This window comes from Dermacentor silvarum, chromosome 5 (genome assembly GCF_013339745.2).
Source record: "Dermacentor silvarum isolate Dsil-2018 chromosome 5, BIME_Dsil_1.4, whole genome shotgun sequence".
Classification (NCBI taxonomy): domain Eukaryota; kingdom Metazoa; phylum Arthropoda; class Arachnida; order Ixodida; family Ixodidae; genus Dermacentor; species Dermacentor silvarum.
Genome location: NC_051158.1, coordinates 87,151,383 through 87,158,207, shown reverse-complemented (window position 1 = coordinate 87,158,207; position 6,825 = coordinate 87,151,383). Strand labels below are relative to the sequence as shown.

The 6,825-nt window shown below is 41.3% G+C and overlaps 1 long non-coding RNA gene across 1 annotated transcript; it reads right to left on the bottom strand.

The window, feature by feature from the left end:
• Window positions 1-241: 241 nt before the first annotated feature.
• Window positions 242-4,816, bottom strand: LOC125945882 (uncharacterized). The gene is made up of 3 exons (XR_007467180.1): window positions 4,613-4,816; window positions 3,361-3,464; window positions 242-1,246 (listed from the first exon to the last, which is right to left on the bottom strand). It is a non-coding gene; the product is annotated as an uncharacterized LOC125945882 (long non-coding RNA).
• Window positions 4,817-6,825: the final 2,009 nt, after the last annotated feature.

The following is a 6,825-nucleotide window of genomic DNA, read 5'->3' as shown; positions in this document are numbered from 1 at the left end:
AGTAAAATCTGCGAAATGTGACAAGAAAGTTGGTCGAAGCAAAATCCACAAAACCTGACTAGATATACACAAACTACAAACTTCCAGGAGTGATGCACACATCTTCTGGGAGTAAAACATTAAACGCAATGCATGGTCCTTGTGATATCTGCAGAATGTGAGTAGAAATAAACAAATAAGTACAATCTTCTTTATATATTTGAATGAAATGAAAATTTTTAAAATAATATTGTGCTGTCCAACTTTATGCTGTTATTTATGAAAGCTGTTTTGGCAATGATGACATCAATGGCAGCAGCAAGCTGGGCACTTGATATAGGAAACAGCACAAAGGTGCCAAGAGTGGTAGAAAAAACATTTGAGCAGAGTAACCAGTTGGGCTTGTTGGTTGAACATCGTAGAAGGCCATGGCACGAAACCGACGAAGACAGGAGAGGCACACAAAGAACAGACACAGCACTGACTTTCAGAAAGCTGATTCTTGTTGAAAGTCAGCACTGTGTCTGTGTTCCTTGTCTTTGTTGGTTCCGCGCTGTAGCCTTCTATGAAGAAAAAAAAACATGTTGACCCACATCTACTCTACAGAAACAGTAACACAACTCTACAATATGTGTACATACTGACTTAGAAGTCTATGTGAAGACCCACTGTATGGATAAGTTATGCAATAGAGGTACTGGTTGAACTTAAGACATGTATATCATTTACAAAGTATACGTTTTGCACAGCAGTGGAGCACATGGCACATTCCAGACGTGGTCAAGCAGTTGACAATATTGGAGCACTTGGTAAAATGCGGAGACGCAATGGGCACTTGGTATACTGCATAAACAGAGAGCACTCGGCACAGCAGCGGAGCACATAACACAGTACTGGAGCACTTGGAGACTTGGTAATGCACTTCGCAAATGGAGACGCCATGGGACACTTTATATACTGGAGAAGTGGAGAGCGCATGGCAGAGTGGCGGAGCACATAACAGTACTAGAGCATTTGGCACATTGGTGACATCATAAAGCACTTGGCAGTTTTGGACAACTCGGCACACTGGATCTAGACGCCACGGGTGATGGGTGAAAGTACAGCAGGCCTAGGAGACCATGTCAGACGTGTCCGGGCTATTCAGTGGCACAGCGCTGAAGAAAGCAAGGTCACACTGGCAGCTAGATGCCGCGGGTGATAGGTAAAGGTACAACAGGCCGAGGGAACCATGTCACACATATCCGAGCTGTTCAGTGGCACAGTCCTGCAGAAAGCATGGTCACGCAAGGTCAAAGAGTTTAACATAAAATGCCGAGAGCTAATAACTTTTAACACAGGCTTTGGTGAGAAAAAAATCATATACCATTTTTAGATATTACGTATGTGTTAAAAAATATCGATACTTTAGGCTAAGATTTGCACTCAATAAATTTTCTAGTATGTTCTTTGCACGTAAACTTGAAGCGTAGGGGAAAATTTAAAGCGAGCTGTGGAATAGAGGAGTTTAGTGTGATGGCATAGAAAGATCGCTTCGGTGTATATGCCAAGGTACGTTATATTTCAGTTTGCCAAGATGACTGCTGAAGATTATGTGAAGTGATAAGTTTAAATATTAGTAAGGTGTACGGTGTGGATTCATTTAGAGCAACAATGATGCTAAAGATCATTAGGATAAATGTTTGTCTAGCAGTGAACTTATAGGTACGAGATTTCTGGCTTTATATTTTTTGCTTTAAATGGAGGTTGCAGACATAACCCTAAAAGAAGAACTCGTAAGTATCATAGTGTTGAAGTGTTCTAAATAATATACTGCATAGCTTTTGTATCAACCAGCCTCCCAAAAACCAATACTTGTTCTAGAAAACATATATACTGCATTATTCAGGGTGGTCTGTGGCTTGCCAGAGTAGTTTATTTTTGTTCAAAATCCGGTATCAAGTCAGTGGTATCGTATGAGTACTTACATATACCGAGTGTTTTAATTTAGCTGGACAAAATTTTTTAAAATTGCCTGTGGCACATAGCACAATTATAATCCTTGATCTAATCTACTCGATGAGGCGGTCATTACTTTCGCAAGAAATACGCCTAATTGAATAGTTAACATAATTATCCTAATAAACCTTTTATTTGTTTTACAGCACATCTTTCAATCTACGAATTACAGCCGCTGAGTTCGCAAGGCGTATGCACTTGGAACGAATTCTCAGGACTGAACCAGTCTTGAGATATTAATTTTCAAAGTGCCCTACGAAATGCATGGGTGTTCCAGTGAACTTTTAAAAGAAAATGCTGTTTTATGCATTGAAGCAGGCAACTAGAATGCCCATGCATTTCGTAGGACACTTTGAAAATTAATATGGCACATTGCAGACGTGGTCAAGCATTTGACAATATTGGAGCACTTGGTAAAATGGAGACGCAAAGGGGCACTTGGTATACTGCAGAAACGGAGAGCACTCGCCACAGCGGCGGAGCACCTAACACAGTACTGGAGCACTTGGTGACTTGGACCACAGACCACCCTGAATAATGCACTATACAGGTATCTAGAACCAGTCTTGGTTTTTGGGAGGCTGGTTGACACAAAACCTATGCAGTATATTATTTAGGACACCACGATGCTTACGAGTTCTTTTTTTTAGGGTTTAAATGTCCACAACCTCCATCTAAAGCAGAAAACACAAAGCCAGAAATCTCGTACCTCTCAGTTCACTGCTAGACAAATATTTATCCTAATGATTTTTAGCATCATTGTTGCTCTAAATGAATCCACACCGTACAGCTTGCTAATATTTCAACTTATCACTTCACGTAATCTTCTATAGTCATCTTGCCAAACTGAAATATAACGTACCTTGGAATATATAGTGAAGCGATCTTTCTATGTCATTACACTAAACTTGTCCATTCCCCAGCTTACTGCACGATACTTAGCCCCCTTTAAGTTCTTCCCTACGCTTCAAGTTTACGGTGAAAGAATATAGTAAATAGGTGCTTCAAATGCACGGCTACACTCGACAGTGCCTAGTGTAAATGATAATAAGTGTACGTTTTGCTAAGAAGCTCACACAGTTATTTTGTTATAACTAGAAAAAATTACTGTTACCCAATTGTATCAATGAAGTTTACTACCTACCTGCCTACCTAATTGTATGACAGTTGCTTCCTCTTCAATCCAGGAGAGCTCGAGTGTGAGCCTCACTCATGCTATGTTGCTCAGTTAGAAAAAAATACCCCACTGCTGCTGCAGTGAACATGCAGAAAGGCTCGTTTTTTTTTTTTCAATCTGCTTTCGTATCCTAGGAGTGCTCTTCATAGCTGGTTTCAAATTTGAAATATGTTTAAACCATTGCGAAACATATAAAGACACATTACCTTGGCAATGGCAGTTCTGTGCCTGGCAGAAGCGTGACGCAGCCACTCCCAAATGGCTGTTTCTACAGCAAACTCGCTGGTCTCATGGCCAGTCTGGACGGCACCTATGTTAAATAAAGATTTTTTCATTATATGAAAAAAAAGCATTCCAAATTAAACATATTTATTTATTGACACAGTTAGCAAATTACTGCATCTCGAACTTCCTCACAGCAAAACTATTTTATCACCTCAACAACTCAGCCAACAAAAAGATCACAAAAAATTTTGGCAGTGCTCCAAATGCTCTGATGTATACAATGTGCAAAATACGCATGCTGCCACTCCAACCACGTTCCACCCACATATGCTCTTGTCATTATCAAACAGCAGATGCAATACACATAGCAGGTAAATTTGAAGTGGAAGCGTGCTCTAATTTCCTTTAAATTTATCACTGAAATTTAAGCTAGTTAAGGCTACGCATACGCATACCTCGACAGCCCCACAGGGGGTCTTCAGAAATGTTTTAGCATCTTTTGGAAGATTCCGGAAACACCCCTGTGCTCTAGGAACCTGTGGGTAATGTTACATTGTAGAGCCCACTTTGCAAGCGAAGCTGCGAAATTTTAGATGCTAGTGCTTTGGCTTCCTGCCTGTTCTGCGGTTTCCTGCACGTCAGCGTTAAATACATCGGAAAACCGTTCTTCTGAATCCTCACCGGCTTCGGATAGACACGAGTCACCGAAAACCTCCGCATTACGATCTGAACAATCTGAACTGCTTACTGTCCAATCTGGGCCGGTATTTTGTAGCGATGCCTTATGCTTTATTTACTGGTCTTATCATCCACCACTCACGACGGCTGATACCGTTGATAACGTGAGCGGACCGTCGCTCTGACCACTGACCAAGCGCGAAAAGCGCGAAGAGGCATTAGCATCGGAAAGGCATCGCTACAAAATACCAGCCCTGAACAATGGCCTGTAGCCGCGCCACTGCTAACAGGCGTTGCGCTTACTGCATTGAAGCTAGGATACTCGCTTTAGGAGTAGCTCACTTGCGGTTCACTTTTGGGCACGCTACTGTTAGCCCGTCGCGAACGCTTACTGAGCTGCCGGTGTGCAAGGCTGTCGCCTGCCTCGACAGGCTGGCCAAGCGCTTCAAACAATTCGGCAACCTCGCGGCGTGCTCTGCTCTTAACATCTCTCAACATAGTGTTCATAATCAATACACATAAGCATGCTGGCTACGCTAACAAAAGTTTACTTACCGTTACGAGACAAAGGGCTGCTGTTCCCACCGGAGCTCACATCGCACCTTCTGTGCCGCCGCTTTCGAGGGTGCGATAAACAGACGTTCAAAGCTTGCGGTTCGTACGACTTTCTGATCGGTGGGCACTCTGGAGGACGCCAGTGACGATCACGCAGCCCCAGCCCCAACAGCACTTCAAAAAACTAATGGCAAACACGCGACTTCAAGCTCACTCCGGCTCCGAGAAGAATGATGCAATCGCAACGCAATGAATACGCTGCCAAAGCAGGCAGAATGAAAACCCGAGACGTTGCGCCAGACTGCTTCTTGCCAATTCTTCTTTAAAATTGCTACTATATTTACGTTGTTATTTTATAATATTAAATGCTATAATATGTAACAATAATTATACAAAAACGCAACCCTCACAAGGTTTTATCTTTAAAGTATAAACAAAAGGCCGTTGATAACTGTAGGCGCCATTTTGTTAAGGACAATTTTCAGGATTGAGGCGCGAAATTTGAAATTTTACGTTCATTTGCTAGAAAAAGTTATTTCTTAGAAACAAGCAATTAACACAATACTAATACCGATTGCTATACCTACATGTGCACCAACCAAAAATTATCGAATTGGGGTAGGCAAGAGATAAAGGCGAACTTTGGACGCAATGATTTATAGCGCGTCGAAACAAAAAGATTGCAATTATGTAATATTGTTTATATTTCAGGGAACTGTCACTTCTTGAGATTATTTAAACAATACAAAAGCAACAAAATAAACAACACAATCATATTAAAATAGTGCATGAGATATTAAAATATTAAAATAAAATAGCACAGCAATTATATAATTGAGATTTAGACAATGTCGTGTGCAATATTACAAGGCTGCGCGGGGAATATACTTACATTGTGGAGTGGATTGCAGATAAGCCTTGAAGGTCAATGATATTTATTAACACGACAGCGTTAAGGGCCCCGTGTCGCAGAAAATGCGGCATTGGCGTCGGCGTCCGTGGCGGAGAAAATGATCCCGAAACACCCCGACCGCGCAGGCCCTCCGTGTGGCGCAAGGTGTTAGTGAACAAAAACTTGCATTTCTCACAGTAAAATCCGTCAGAAAAACCACAGCCTACAGCCATGGCGGCATCGGATTGTAATTTGAACATACGAGAAAACAATTCTATTACGAGGAAACGCAAACAGAAACCTCTTTTCCAGCATTTCTACCATACCAACAGTGGTGCGCTCGGGTAGTTTACTTGCGAAAATTCTATCCAGATGTCGCTCGCATCCTCGACAAGGTCAAATTGGGACGTAGCCTGCCTAATGCGTTTTGGACACTTGCGCGCGTCGGGGCAATAGCAAACAATTAATAAAATAACTAAAAAGGTCCCAGGGCCTTCACATTTTAATATAAGACGACTTATATTGCCCCTGTAAGAACGTCTTCCCAGCAATCCATTTCTGTTTAAAAGTGAAGCCCACTTTAAGGGGATTGGTGTAAGTTTGGTCTTTTAAGCTGGATTTCCAACATTCTGTGTTGCAGTGAAGCCTAGTCATAAAGAAAAATGCGATGCTAACGGGGCCCGATAACACTATCGCGTTCCACTCTTAACGGCGAAGCTTAAGCGACCTCCATATTTTTTTTTGCTGCCCGAGATTTCAATGTAGTTCTTAATTACTCAAACATCTCAGGCATTCATAGCACTTCCTAATGTCGGGGTAAATCTATCGGTAATGTCATATCCCTAACTTCGGGTGAGTTAAATAATAATAATAATAATAATAATAATAATAATAATAATAATAATAATAACTCAATAATAACAATAACACTACACACCACGTAAGTGCATACATATACATACATTCATACATACATCCTGCACGCCTACGAAACTTAGGAGGTATGGTTCAAGTGCTACGTGTACCAATTATTTTATGGTGCCTGAATGATATCCTATGTACATCCATAGTACGTTATCTGGTAGTCTAACATTCATGTAGATAGTACATCTTATAGACATCCATGCATTTCCTAATAAAAAAGGTACGTACTCGAGACGTAATATGTACGTCACCTCAAGACGTTGACGTTTGGATCAATTATAGACGTTGAAGAGAGGTTCGTGGTTCACAGGGAAGATGCGCCTATGTGTGAAAGAAAATTTTCTATGCATCCGCTTTTTCTTTATTTTTGATGACAGTGAAACACCTCCCCACCCTT